Source organism: Quercus lobata, chromosome 3 (assembly GCF_001633185.2).
Source record: "Quercus lobata isolate SW786 chromosome 3, ValleyOak3.0 Primary Assembly, whole genome shotgun sequence".
Taxonomy (NCBI): domain Eukaryota; kingdom Viridiplantae; phylum Streptophyta; class Magnoliopsida; order Fagales; family Fagaceae; genus Quercus; species Quercus lobata.
The window spans coordinates 31242727-31258225 of NC_044906.1; the positions used below are offsets into that span (position 1 = coordinate 31242727).

The window sequence follows — 15499 nt, forward strand, 5'->3', positions numbered from 1 at the left end:
TTTCACATTTAATTTGGGATTCTATGTTATTTAAATTTGTGTAAATGTCCTCATGATATTGCTTGTAGATTAAATCAACTGTTCATGTCATTTCCCTTTAACAAATGGAAATTTCGTTGATTGGGTTAAGTGATGTTCCATTTCAATGCAGTATGGGACCAATGAATTTTTTTATTATTATTTTTTTTTATTTTTTTAATTTTTCCTTTTACTGAATGCTGTTTATAAATATAGCAACTAAACAACTGCGTTACTTTCTCGTATTTTCAAGTTGAGGTAGGATGCCCTATGTTGGTAACATGGTTAATTTATAAAGCCACCGACTAGACTACATACGCAGACTCAGTATATATAATGGTCTAACGTGTATGTGAAGTTTCAGTAAAAATGAGAAAACACTTCTAGTTTTATCAATTAAATAAATATTTCTTGTTGCACAATTTTAAAGAGAATCATTATAAGTCCTTTTATTTTTTTCCCTTTCATAGGTGTTTTTTTAGTTTCATTTTCTTTATAATAATATGTTGATCATGGAGCAATGCAGTGTGCGGGATATTTCTTTAATTAATTTTTTATTTATTTATTCTTAAATGTGATACAAATTATTAAAAGGAGTATCTCCAATTTCCGGCCATAGGTGCGCATGATTACTGGTGATAATGTCCAAACTGCAAAAACAATAGCTGTGGAGTGTGGAATATTAGTTTCGGATGCAGATGCTACGGTGCCGAATCTCATTGATGGAAGAGCATTTCGTGCCTTATCAGATTTACAAAGAGAACAAATTGTGGAACGGATATCTGTATATCTGCTACAATTGTCTCATCCTTGGTTTATTTATTCTTTCTTGTTAGAAAAAAAAAGTGTACACTTAAGTTCTATAATTAAATTATTGTAGCTAATTTGGTAGAAAGATTAACCTTATTTATCCAATTTATAGGTGATGGCACGGTGCTCTCCCAATGACAAGCTTTTGCTTGTAAAAGCATTGAAAAAGAGAGGACATGTTGTTGCTGTAGCTAGTGATGGGACTAATGATGCTCCTGCTCTGCGTGAGGTTTGACAACATCTCCTACTTCTTCCTTTTCTTAAAAATAAAATAAAATTAAGGATATTATTAGCATGTAATGGTTGTTACAATGTAATAAGATCAGTATTACATGAAATATAAGAAGCAATTAGATATTATGTGTCTATTTTGGATAAATAATGGTAGAGCTATTTATTCAAATATATTAATTTGGATTATGATTAGTTTTATTGATAGATGACAGGAAAGAATTTATCTTTATCTAGATGAAAGTCTATCTTATATAAATTTAGATGTTGATTAAAAAAAAAAAAAGTCATGAAATATTAAGTTACAAATTGTTAACTAGTTTAACGTGGAGGCTTAGACTCATTCGAAGTAATCAATTTATCAATTTGGAGATCTTAATTCCATTAAAGCAACACATATAAAAGTTGGGTCCATAACAAATGAATGACATAATCAAGGTTTTCAGATCTGGACCGTTCATTGAACTGTAAAAGGGAGAGGTTCAAGATTTTTGAGTTCGAACTGAGTTCGAACTGAGGTCGAATCGAGGTCAACCATGATGACGTCATAATTAATTTAATAATTAACTAAAGCCTAAATATAGATATTAAATTTATAAAACTAGCAAAATTGACTAATATATCTATATATGTGAGGGAAATTTAATGATTTTCATTTAATAATTAAATTTAAAAAGTTAATAAAATAAAATAATAACCATGAAAACATTAAAAAATTTTATTAATTTTTGAAGTAAAGTTGAATATCTTTGAAGGATTTTAATTATAATTTTTTTTTATTCCTTATAAGAGATAGATAATTTAATTAAGTAGAATAAAATTATGTTAAATTGTTTTTATAAAAATAAAAAATAAAAAAAATTGCTAAGGGGTTGGACCACACAGTTCTTGCCACCGGTTCTACATGAACCGTGTGGTCCAACCCCGGTTTTAGGGGTTCACGGAATTGCCACATATACCTAGTTCTCTCTGCTTAAAAAACCAGATTTCAATCCAGTTCCCGGATTTCATGGTCCGACCTCCCGGTCCGGTTTGGGTCTGAGAACCTTGGACATAATGATCCCAATTCATTTTTTTGGTAAAAAACTCAAAACATAGGAATAGATCGAAGTATCAATCTATCTTGTTTATTTTAATTAACAAGTGTTTGTCAGTCCTCTTAATTGAGGGAACTGAAAACCCATGAATAAGAACAATAAAAGTTTTGGTATACTCTTTTTGAATGCACGGATGCAAAGTATAACAAATGTTATAGTTTATGGTGCAAAATATGCATTCAAAAAATTTGGGATGCAAAGTATAATCTGGGGTATAGTTTAGGTTTTAGGATAATAAAATGTAATTTTACCGAATTTATTAGACATAAAATGTGAGTAAATTTTAAAAATAATTTTTTATTTTCTTAGTCTTGATTTTTATTCTTTTATTTTGGAGTTTAGGCAGACATCGGTCTTGCAATGGGTCTTTCAGGGACAGGCGTGGCTAAAGAGAGCTCGGATATCATTATCTTGGACGACAGTTTTGCTACTGTCGTAAAGGTTAGACTTTATCTTACACAGGTGCCCTCTTTTTTTTCTTTTTCTTTTTTCTTCATTTTTTCTTAATAATTATATGTATAGAAAGAAAATTAAGTTCGGTCCTAGAATCGTGGTTGCACCAATTAGTGCTATCTTATTTATAGAAGGCTGATTCTCGGGGGAAAAAAATAAATTATAGAAGGATATATAAACTCTTTGCATTAGGTAAACATCTATTATTAAAGAACTAACATGTAATCCCATGGATATACATGAATATACTTAAAAAAATACATTAAGATGCATAATATAATTCTTTTATATATATATATATATATATAATTTAAATACTATTGATATATAGTCATTCTTATATTTTGTTAACTCTTTAAAAAATTTTGTAAAAATATTATTAGGTAGAAAATTGTCCATGTTTTTTTTAAATCTCTTTTTATTAATTCTTAATTTTTGATATTGTGAAGCACCTGTTTTTCTTGTTTTTTTACAGTTCATTAATTCTAGACTGTTTAGTTTTTGTACTCAATAACTCGCTTGGATGAATATTTATAATGCGGTCTCACATTTGGCTCCAAAATTAAGAAATAAAACTCTTTAAAAATAAATAATTTAAAATACATGGCACAAATTGGATTTCAATTGTATAATCTAATTAGACTTTTCTCCAAGCTTTACCTATTAATATATATGTGTGTGTGTGTGTTTAGATTTGGTAAATTACACAATAATTTCTTATAGTTTTGGTTTCTTTCAAATTCAACCCAAATATTATAAATTTTTTTTTTTTGATAAGTTAAATTGCTTTATTAAGTCACCATGGCATGAAGTTGTTTCTAAAAAAATTAAAAAAAAAAAAAATCGCCATGAAGTAAAATTTTTTAAAAAGATTAATATTATACAGGCTCATCCCCAAATTATATTATATATAATTATATACTAACATAATTAACGTTGTTATGTGCTTATGCCAAGTGCATGCTTTTCCTTTTTCCTTTTTCATTTTTTTTTCCTCATGTCAGAGGGCATACTCTTAAGTATATTAAAATTACTAACATAATTATTCTAAGTAAACTTTAATTTATTGCCAACATTTCAAAAAAATTTTAAAATAACCTACTCTAATTAAAATTCTACTGCCAAGTGTTTCAGGAACTTTAAGAGAAGTCTCAAGATTTATTTTACATTATTTTACAATTTACCATCACTTTGTTTTTATAATAAATTTGGATTATACACATCATGCTTTGGTGTAACTATTACAAGTTGTACGCCAAAATTAATCTCCTCCTTCCACTTATTTTAAGTACATTAAAATTATTAACATACATAATTTACGTTAAGTGAAACTTTATTATCAAATATAAAACAAATAGAAAAACTAAAATACTGTTAAAATTTAAAAGAAATTATATTATTTATTTTTAATTATTTTATAAATATAAAGTAATTATAGCTCTTTATTATTATTATTAATTTAATTAAATTATTGATAGTATCTATATGGTCATGAACCTATTACCCTTGGCCCAATGTCAATAAGACCAAATAATAAGAATGGACCATTGTACTTAGAGGGTGGTCCACCTTGCCCGGTAGATTAGGACTGTAACTGTAATGACCTTGAGTCTAGTTCTATTCGAGCTCGGTTCATGTAACCTCAGTAGTGCTTTGGGTAATATCGCTGTCGATCAATATTCGACGTCTAGCGCAAGTTCCAAAACTCCCATTTCCTAAGTGGGGCCACCTTTTGTCAAGAATAATCTAAATGGACCCTTTTCACAAGAGTGCTGGAAAAAACAATCATTAATGGTCCACTGAGGTGAGGCTATAAATAGGAGAACGACATGAGAACAGGGGGTTAGACACTAGGGGGAGAGACTAGAAAAGGAACCAAGCTGAAGGAAGGACCAAAAGATGGTCGGTTAGGGAAGTTAGCCACATTAATGGATTTTTAGTCAACCTGTTCAGGAACTTCCCGTTGTAAGATACTCAAAAACCTATTAGAATAAGTAAATTGTGAGCCCAATTACTAGGTTAGCCCACTATCAGCGAATTGGGCACGCACATATCTTTAATTTATAATGACTTGTTTTATTAAATTATTGATCGTACTACATAATATTAGTGGTTAATAACTTTTTTTTTCTTTTTTCTTTTTTTTTTGATCTTGTGAAAGTAGGTTGTCATGTGGGGCCGATCTGTATATGCAAATATTGGAAAAATCAATCAGTTCCAACGTACCTCAACGGTGGCGTCGATAGTAATTCTGATTATTTTGACTTTTACCTCCGGTAGTCCATTAAATTCCATACAGGTTTGTGCTCTCTGTTTCTCTCTCTCTTTGTACATGGGTGTATGTGCAAAATGCTGATGGTTCAACATTTCTTGCTCGTTTTATAGCTTTTATGGGTTTATATTGTCATGCGTATTATTGGAACTCTAGCATTGGCTACTGAACCACCAACTGATCAGCTGATGAATAGCCTCCCAGTTAGCCGAAGGTAATAATTTTTGGTTTTGGACAAGGGAGCTGTAAATTTGTGCAACTTATATTTGAAAATATATTACGTACTATTTTACTTCAATTTAGTGTCATGCTATGTCAATCTAAACATTTTGGAAAAGCTATGCATTCCACCAGATTGAGAAACGATTTTGAAATCTCATAAATCTCCAAGCTTTTATCAACCTCATTTCCACTTGGGAATAAATTTATCTTTGATAAAATCCACATCATCTGACTCTTACTCGCACATCCGTCAGGTTATTCTCCTGTCAAAAAAGTCATTTAAATTCTTAGTGAGTCTGATGAAGATATACTTATGACAAGTATCTTGTAATAATAATAATATTATAATAATAATAAGTATTGTTGGGTGCCATAGCTGCAAGTTACTTAAATTGGATATGTCACTGCTCGATAGCTAGGTGTGGAAAGAATGCACACCCAAGAACTGAGGTAGAGATGGTAGTTAAAATAGCCGATTCACCCACATTAAACCGTGCATTTATGCACGACTTGATTTGCAAAGGGGAGTCCAGCCCGATTTTGTGGATAATGGGTTGGGTTAAGCCCTACTACTGACCGACCTCACTTGGACCCAAAATCTAAACTCTTGTATTTTGATTTTTGATTTTTTTTTTATATATTTTTTAAAGAATCATATTAGCATTCCTTATGCTTAAAATATTGTCCCTAAACTTTACCAAGAGTCCAATTTTCATCTTTAAACTTTTCAAATGGTTATATATTTGTTAGTTTACATCTTACGTGACCTAACGAAGTGTTGCTATGGTGTTTGGCTTTGACCAAAATGGTTTCTTTTTAAAATGTCTGGACATCTGTCATGAAATTATTAGCGTTTGTGGGAATAACAATATCGCTTCATTTATGGTTTTATGAAATATACTGATGGTTATTGTATGCTTTCAGTGAACCTCTTACAACAAATATCATATGGAGGAACGTGCTAATACAGGTACATGCTTTAATGCTTATGCTATTGATGAGGAAAATTCAGGTAGTAGAAAGTGTACCAGTTGCTTTCGTTGTCGTTATAATCATTGTAATCCTATTTTATGAGTTTAGTGCATTCCAATAGAGATTGACCCCCACAAATGAGTAAAGCCTAAATAAAAGGAGGCAAAATAAAAGGAGTCAAAATCCAATTTCGTAAAATAGTTCAATGGCTAACAAATGTCAATTACAGAATAATTAATAACACAAAATATCTTGACATAATTCATAATACCGAGTATAATCACAAAATATAAGTTCCCCATAAGATCAAAATAACACTACAGGGTAATATTTTGTAGATACGATGATCATCCTAATGTACCGATTACCCACCACCCCAGTGCAATGCTCTCCATTCTAGTTATTCCTCAGAATTTGAAAATGTAGAAAGGGAAGATTGTGCTTAGAATCCCTATAAGTAAGTGGTAACCTCAAGATCAAGCATATAATAAGAAAAATAAACAAAAAACTATTTTAATTAGGATAATTGTAGATAACCTACCTTTGGCTTGGGATGGTTTCACTTTGCTTATGCAGTTGTGCGGTTCTAAAAGAGCCACTTTGCCCAACTAAGCTTGTCTCATCTTTTGTTAAGCTGACTCATGGACTAAACCTTAGCAAATTGAAATAATGAATATATATTAATCTTTCTCCTCTGCTCTTTTGAACTCACCCTCTCTTTTTCTTCTTCTCTCTCTTCTTTTTCACTTTCTCTGTTTTTCTTCTTCTCTTACGTGGGCGTAGATGTAGATGGTGGTTGTTTTAGTTTGTATTTCTAGAAATGTGAAGCAAATTGAAAGATGATGAACCTGGAGGATGGTGGGTCAGAAATTTGAAAATGTTGATGAAAAGATTGAGATGAATGCAAAGGTGATAGATAGGAGAGATTTTTATTGATTTTTTTTTTTTTTTTTTTATCTTTTCAAGTCCTTTAATCTTATCACTGCATCATCTGGGCGAATAGGTACCTTTCTAGGCACCAAGTCTTTGGGAGAGTAGGGAGAGAATGTGGGTGTACGTGGGTTCAAGTTGTGGAAGAAGATATATAAGTATTTCTAATCATCTCCAATAAAATAAAATAAAATTAAAAAAAAAATCCCACAAAAAAAAAAAAAAAAAAAACACAAAAACACAAAAACACAAAACACAAAAAAAAAACTCAAAAAAAAAAAAAAAAATCCTTCTTTCTCCCTTTGTTAGCACTAAGTATTTTCTATGTGCACTCTATGGAGCCTTTGGAGGACTCATTATTGTATGAGCAATCAAATATAACAGAAGTATAAACGAGTATAAAGGAGGACTAGTTTTGAGAAAAATGCCAACACTCCCTAAACTTTAAGGAGTTACATTTATACTCCCTAAAATTTTATTTTAGCAAATTTAATACATAAAATTTGATATTGTCACAAATAGACCTCCTTAACTTTTTTGTTTGCCAATTTAGTATATAAATTTTGATATCATAGCAATAAAAAAACCCTTATATGTTTTTTCCCCTCGCCAATTTAACTTCTTTTTGCACCAAACCATTAAAAAAAACGAAAAACGAAGGGCTCTTACTGCAACAACATAAACATTTAGGTCTATTTGTTATGATACCAAAGCTTATGTACTAAATTAGCTAAAATAAAAGTTTAAGGGGTCTATTTGTTATAGTACTAAAGTTTATTTACTAAATTGACTAAAATTAAAGTTCTGAGGGCGTAAATACCACTAACTGATAGTTTAGGACGTGTCAAGGAATTTTATCCACTAGTTGTTAGCCTTAAAGCTTTTTAAGTTTTATTAACCCCCCAACCCAAAGCTAGATGCGCCCTCTTTCAAACCATTGATTCTTTTAACCAACCACTTCACCTGTTTGTTGTTTGATAAGATTTCGAAGAGTAAAGCAGTTTACCAAATGAAATTAATTTAATAAAATTAATATCATTTCATCAAAAAATTAATTCTTTTTCTTTTTCTTGTTCTCTTTCCAACATTTAATGAAAATTATTAAATTTTCATTAACCAATGGAATAGGTTACTAGTTCCAATATCCTTGTCAAATTTACAATTCAAGTTTATTACACCACTGTAAGTTTCTTTAAAAAAATCTTCTCCCTTTTTCCCGTGTGTGTGTGTTAAAAATACTTAGTATTCTAAAAAAAAAAAAAAAAAAGTCAACCTAAAATGCTAGGTTTAGAGTTTTGTAAATTAATTGACACCTCTAGATGATTCTAACAAAGATGTCTAGAATTTAAATCATCTCTTTCCCATTTATAACTATCAAATTATCAAAAAAAAAAAAAAAAAAAAAAAAATCAATCTAATACAATCCAATTCATAAATCCATTTACTAATCCAATCCTTAGCAACTAACCCAATTTATACAAATTTAAACTAATATGAATTTATTCCTTAAAGAAAGCCTCAATGTTTTTGTTATTTTTATTTATTTATTTTATATATATAGTAAATTGACAAAAAAGAATAATAAGAGAGCCTCAAGGTGAGAGTACAAATATTACACATTCTAGACCAAACTGAATAGAAGATAGCGTCTATTATCTTGGGTCCATTTTGTTAAATGTTTTGGAAAATTAGGAGGGCGTTTTTAAAACCCAAAACTCTTTTGCAATCTTAACTCCTCATAACTTTTTTACAAACGCTTATTTTAAACTCAAAAGACAATTTTCCAACAACTTATACAAACGCGCGCACCACTTGTCTTAGTAAATGAGCTACAAGCCTTCCACAAACCTACATGGGCAGAGCTGCAGAGAGTAAGCCACACATCACCAACCAATTCTTGTTTGTTTTATTTTTTTTTAAATTATTATTTTTATATCTAAATTCAACTATTGCACCATGCAATTGTAATTCAAGGATTGAGATTAAAAGTTAAAATGTTCACTTTGAATCTCAGCCCTTGAATCAATTTTTTTTTTAAATATTTTTAATTTTTCTCTCATATCAAAGGGCAATTGCACAGTACAATAGCCCTAACCATTACATTGGATCCAAATCTAATTTTTTTGAACTTCAGATTAAAAATTCGCCCTCCCACTTAACTTGTCCTGACCCACTTTGTCCAGCACGGGTTTTCCCCACATGTATTCTTTTGTTGTGCCACATTGTGGTTCAAATCCCACCTCCTTCTTCCCCACTACCTATCTATCTCAAAACAAATCCAAAATATTCCAAACCCTAGACTATGTTTTGCAAAACACTAAACAATTTCAATTGTAGTTCTTACCATAAGAGATTAAAATGAATGGCTTTAGCACCACAAATTTAACATTTGTTGAAGGCTACTTTTGTTATAAGCTCTACATGCCCGCACAAAGCAAAGTCTATCTCCTTTTGGGCCCATTATCTTTATTTGTAGCATTCTATTTTCATAGGTACATCTACAACGACGGTTTTCATCTTTAAAAAGCACTAGTATAGGTCTTGAAACTGATGATGATGAATGTCCCAATACTTTAAAAAAAAAAAAAAAAAAAAGGCCAGAATAGGGTCTCAAAACGGGATCTATACCGGCAATTGTAGGTCAAGCAGACCTATTGCCACACTCGTTGCGCAGCGCTACAAAGTGTCAAGAAAAAAAGTGCTGGGATAGGGCATTTTAGGCTATACCGATACTTTTTGTTACTATCTCGGTAGTTTAAAAACGCCAGAATAGCCCTAGTTTTTTTGTAGTGCATGTATTTTATTTAGGGAATTGAAGGAGCTAGTATGCATGGTTGTAAGGTAATGAGTGTGCCTATTTGAGTTTCCCCATGGACCGAAGTTCGGACTTTACATAGTAAGTTGGGAATACTTATAAAAGCTAAAAGCCTATGAGGAAGTCCATGTGTTGGCTACAAACACATATAAAACACTAATATGCATGTGATGTATTTGCCATAAAATCCAAAAATGGCATAAAATTTGGAATAATCACCTTATGCTAAGATAAGTAGGCTAGCCGCATTTATGTAATCTAACCAATTCCTACAAATTTAGCAGGTTCTTTATGGGGGTGTTTCCCTTCAACAAACACAGAAAAGTGACAATGGTTAGTAAAGTACTCAAATTTATCATTAAATCAACTAATCTTATTAACAACCAAACGATTTGATTCTTATGAGGAGATGGATAATAGTTGCCTCCCTAATCTGTTATAAATATAAAAAAAACATGGGACCAAGGACTCAACTCTTGAATCTAACTCTTAACCATATTCACTACTCTTAATTGGGGTAAAAACAGCAAAGTTGAGAATTAGTGTTTGTGTGGGTGGTGGTATGAGTAGTGTCTACTCTCTCCTTTATCACCTCTCTCATTCTCTTCACTTTGTTATGTAGGATTAAAGGCAATTATTTGTATCAATTATTTGATACTTCAATAGATACTCTCTTTCTTTTCATTATGAGCTTGAGTCCTCACATATTCTTCTTTAATTTTGCACCACTGACCTCTATTTAATACTAGAACTAGAATGAGTTTTAGGCTTGATTCCATTTTATTCAAACCCATGTTGATAGGCCCAATTTACAAAGACCTAAAAAAACGTTCAATCTTCTTTACTTGAGACCTTTAAGAGATCCTCTCTTAAGAAATCTCTATGAATGTACATATGAATGGAGGCATATATGGAGGGGGAGGGGTGGGGGGGGGGGGGGGGATGGGATTAAAAAAAAAAAAAAGATTTTTAGTATGTACCTAAATATCAATTTTAGCAATTTTGTTCTATAAAATTAGACTTCGTCTCCCTAAAAATATCATTGATTCTTTTAAGAGTATTGCTATATCCATAAAACTTTTTTACAATATTATTACAAAATGTTGAGGTAACAAATTATTATTTATTTTCATCTGAACCCACTACTTACATAACTTTTTATTTATCAATAATTACTCACACCATCAGTAACTTGTGTAAAAACATTTGTTGCCTTAGCATTTTTCCACTTTTTAAAGACCATAAATTTTTTTATGGACATAAAATTTAAAACAAAATATACAAGCCCAAAAAAGTTACACCCAATCAACTTACCAAAAACAAACAATCTAACCCTTTAAAAAAAATTTAAACAAAATAATTTTTCTTATCCAGCAGTAGACGCACGCAACAAAGGCACAAAAATAAAAATAAAAACCCTTAGTAGTTAAGCTGTCGCAAGCCAAAGCCACTATAGCAACCAGTAGCAGAATCGCTACCCCAAATCCAAATGCTAATTTCGTCCTGAATGTACATTAGTTTGATACGTCTTTAAACTTATTAGAAAATTTTAACCTAATTTTCCTTTAAAAAGCGCATTGAAAGTAAGCAGATTCCTTATTAACCACATAAAAAATAAATTCTTTATTGTGTTATAGCTATATTGTTAATGTTGGGTTGGAAATCGCAGGCTGTATATCAGGTCAGCGTCCTGCTTGTCCTCAAATTCCAAGGTAGAAGTTTACTGAATTTGGAGCATGACACGAATAAACATTCTGGCCAAGTTGTGCATACTATGATATTCAACTCCTTCATACTTTGTCAGGTAATTTATTTACTCATCAAATTAAAAGAAAATGATTATTACACAATTAATGTTGAGTTTCTTTTGATTTTTTAAAGACTATTAAACAGAAGTCTCTATTGTTCTATAAATATATTTGATTTTTATAAAATGAAGTCGAAAATGACTCTAGGAAAATGTCTAGCGACACCTACATTATACCTTATATAAAATGACTAATCCAATATAAAGTTAAGCGTATCCCAAACTTCCTTGCCATTTTATAGCCTCCAAACTCCATATTAATTAAAGGAGTGGAGATGTTGCGGAGTGGAGTGAAGATTTGGTGATTGGCTTCATCCTAATCTTCAAGATAAAAGGGCAAAGACATCAGCAACCTCTCTCCTTGCGTTGCTAGTCACATAGATAGAGCCAAACATTGTGGCATTTGAGGGAGATGCCCATGACTTGAACCCATTGAGAGTAATGGTCTCCATCAAGGATGACTTGAATGGGATGAGAGACCTCATGTTGAGTCGGCTATTACGTCATCTCAAATGCAAAAAAAATAAAAAATTAAATTTAAAAATTAAAAAAAAAAAAAAAATGAAATCAACATGCTTAATAAACTAGCTAAGAAGCACCTGGACTGAAAATGTCAACCCTTTTAAGAAAGTCAATGGTCAAAGAATTTACGGAAGTCATACTGGCTCAGTCAATGGGTTACAGTAGCCTGGTCAATACAAGTCAATGACAATAAACGGTCTAGATAAACGGGTCAATGGATCTAAGCCGGGTTCATTGATTCTAGCAGGCAACCTGCCATACCAATCGAAATTTTTTTGTTGAAAGTACAATAAATAAAGCTGAAAGCGAGCTGAAATAATATAGTGGAACTCATGAATAGTATCAAAAATTATAATGAGACTCATGAATAATAGCAAAAAGAAGTTAAATAATAATAAAAAAAATTCTTTTTTAGCCAATACTAAACACGGGCTTGCCCAATGTCCATTGAGAAAAGCCATGATGGTCACTTTGTTTTTTTTTTTTTTTTTTTAATACATTAATGTTTTTTGAAAAATAAATCATTTTCTAAAAAGTATGTTTTGAAAAATTACCTCATTTTCCTATAGTTGATAATGACCTTAAAATGAAATAAAGTTGTTTTCAATTGTCTCTTTCTTGATTATTAACTTTCTTTACTTAGCGTGGTATGAGATGAAATTGTTTTCTAAAAAATTTTATTGGAAACCAATCTGTAAAAATGAAGTCATATTTTTAATAGGGTTTTTCGTTGACCAAAAATAATCTCTTTATCTAATTTTTTATGTTGTTATCGAACACAGGAAAATACGAAAAAATTACCTTCATAAAAAGTTTTCTATGGAAACAAACATAATGATTTTCATTATATTTCAATCCTACGGTTACCATGAACCCTAAGGAGGGTTTATATTGAAATTAGGAGTTAAAATTAAGTATGCACGGGCGAACAATAGTTTTCCGTTGTGTGATTCACTTGTGCCCGGTCGTAAAGTTAACCTGCCAAGTGCCAACCTAATATCAATTTTCATGACTGATATGTGTTAGAGATTAAGCATGTGAACCGTGAAGGATCTTTTTTTTTGAGAAAGAACTGTGAAGGATCTAATTGTTCCAATCTCAGATTTTCGATGCATTTAATGCTCGGAAGCCAGATGAATTTAATGTATTCAGAGGAATTACCAAAAACCATTGTTTCATGGGGATAGTGGGAGTAACTGTTCTGCTTCAGGTGAGACTTGTGTTACATTTTCTACTTCTTTTTATTGTTGTTTTTTTAAAGGATCTTGCTTGGACTATAAAATTTCTTGCTGTTTCTTAGGTTGTTATCATCAATTTTCTTGGGAAGTATGCCTCCACAGTGAGGTTGAATTGGTCACAATGGCTGATCTCCGTGGTTATCGGTTTCATAAGGTCCGTTGGTCAAAGTGAACTTGGAAGCTCTTAGCAACTATTGTGAAACCAAAAAAAAAAAAAAAAAAAACTGAAAATTTTGATAAGTCTGTGAAAATGATTAACCACCATTCAAGAGTTAACCAGTTATCAAGTTATCGTAAAAGATTGTTAGCAAATGGTGTGATGATAAAAAGACTCGTCAATGTGAAAAACATATACATGTATTATATTATAGTTTCTAGAGAATATCCACATTTTTTTCATCTTTAACTAATGGAACTCTCTCTCTCTATTCAGTTGGCCCCTTGCTGTTCTTGGAAAACTGATACCTGTTCCAAAAACTCACTTCTGTACGTTAATCAGAAGATTATTTAAACGAACTCCAAAAAGTTCTTCACCAGATTGTCCCGTTGATGATGTGATGGAACAAGCTCTGGAAGAAGTGCTTTTCTAAGTAAGAAACGTATTTTAATTTGAAATTTCTTTTCTTTAGGGTGCATTCAAACTTCTATATATGGCTTCTAATATTTGGTTAACATGCTCTTTCTTGTCTTACAGGGGTAGCTAGGGTCGAGGACTTGGAGCAGTGACATTTCTATATTATAGTTATTAACTGTCATTTATTATTATTATGATGTTTACGTATGGAACTATATATTCTAACATTACACATTTATTGTATGAAAGATTTCTTTTTCTTTTTTTCTTTTTTTTTTTCATTTATGTAATATGTTTCTATGGCAAATTTTTCTTTTATTTTTTAGTTGCCTATTATATTTTTGTGGAAATATAATTTTCTTTATATCTGCAACTGTTTTTAATTAATGTTCTTTTGTTGATTGAATGCTATTTTCTTAATCCTTCTAAGTTAAGGTTTTTTTTTTTTATCTGATCTACTATGGTCGGGTTGAAAAAAATCCAACTCAACCCAACCCATTATAGGGGTCTGACCCAACTTACTTGGATCAGGCTGGACTCATGAGTTGGATAGTTTTTTTGTTTTTTTTTTTTTTTTTTTTTTTTTAATTTCTAATTAAGCATTAGAACAATACTAACACAAAGAAGAGAAAATTTATAACCTAATAAATCTCTACATAGCACTAAACCAACACAAGCTATTTTATTAGTGCTTCAAAGTTCAAACCAACACAAATAATCAAACCAAATGACATTGAATTTGGTTAGTAAGATATTAAATAATTCTATCTCAACTCAGTTTGAGAAACAAAATAAACATAAATTAGTTTTATTATTCTATTGTTAGTAGGGTATTATATAGTTCTATCCCAACTCAATTGATAAACAAATCTATTAACCAGCACCTAACCCAACCCACCATTAAAAAAAGTTTTGACAATACAACATAACTCACCAACCCCTAAAAACCAACCCAACCTGGCGGAATGGGTTGGACCAAGTTGGTTTTGGCTAATGGGGGATTGGTTGCACATCCTTAATTTAGGGTATCTTCCACCTAGTCCTTGGCTTCAATATAATTCTTTGCATCAACAGGTAAACCTTTAATTACCTTGTTAGCTCAAGCTAAAAAAAAAAAAAAAAATGAAGTTACACTTTTTTTTTACACCATAAATCTTTGTGAGATCTAATGGTTAAAAAAACACCAACAAATATTAATTATTTCCAACCTCATTTACATAATTAGTTGCATTTTTTCTTTCTCCTTGCTTATTTCGATCCATTTTTTTTCACTAATCGGCTAGAATCCATTTTCTTCTCCTCATGCCATACTAAGCTTTTGTCTCTCTTTGCCTCCTTCTCCTTCTCACACCAGTGATGACTACCAATTGGTGGTGAAGAGAGGCGTCAATGATTCATACGTTGAAAATTGGGTTGAAGTTAAGAGAAAAAAATACTAGAATGATGCTGAAAGAGATAGAGTGGTGTGATACTGTGAGAGAGAGAAATAGATCTGTAACTAATGGGGAAGAAATGAAGTTGAAGAGTGAAGACAAAAT

The 15499-nt window shown here is 31.1% G+C and overlaps 1 pseudogene; it reads left to right on the forward strand.

Moving 5' to 3' along the window:
* Positions 1 to 14107, forward strand: part of LOC115982064 — a 107694-nt pseudogene extending 93587 nt beyond the window's left edge.
* The last annotated feature ends 1392 nt before the right edge of the window (positions 14108 to 15499 follow it).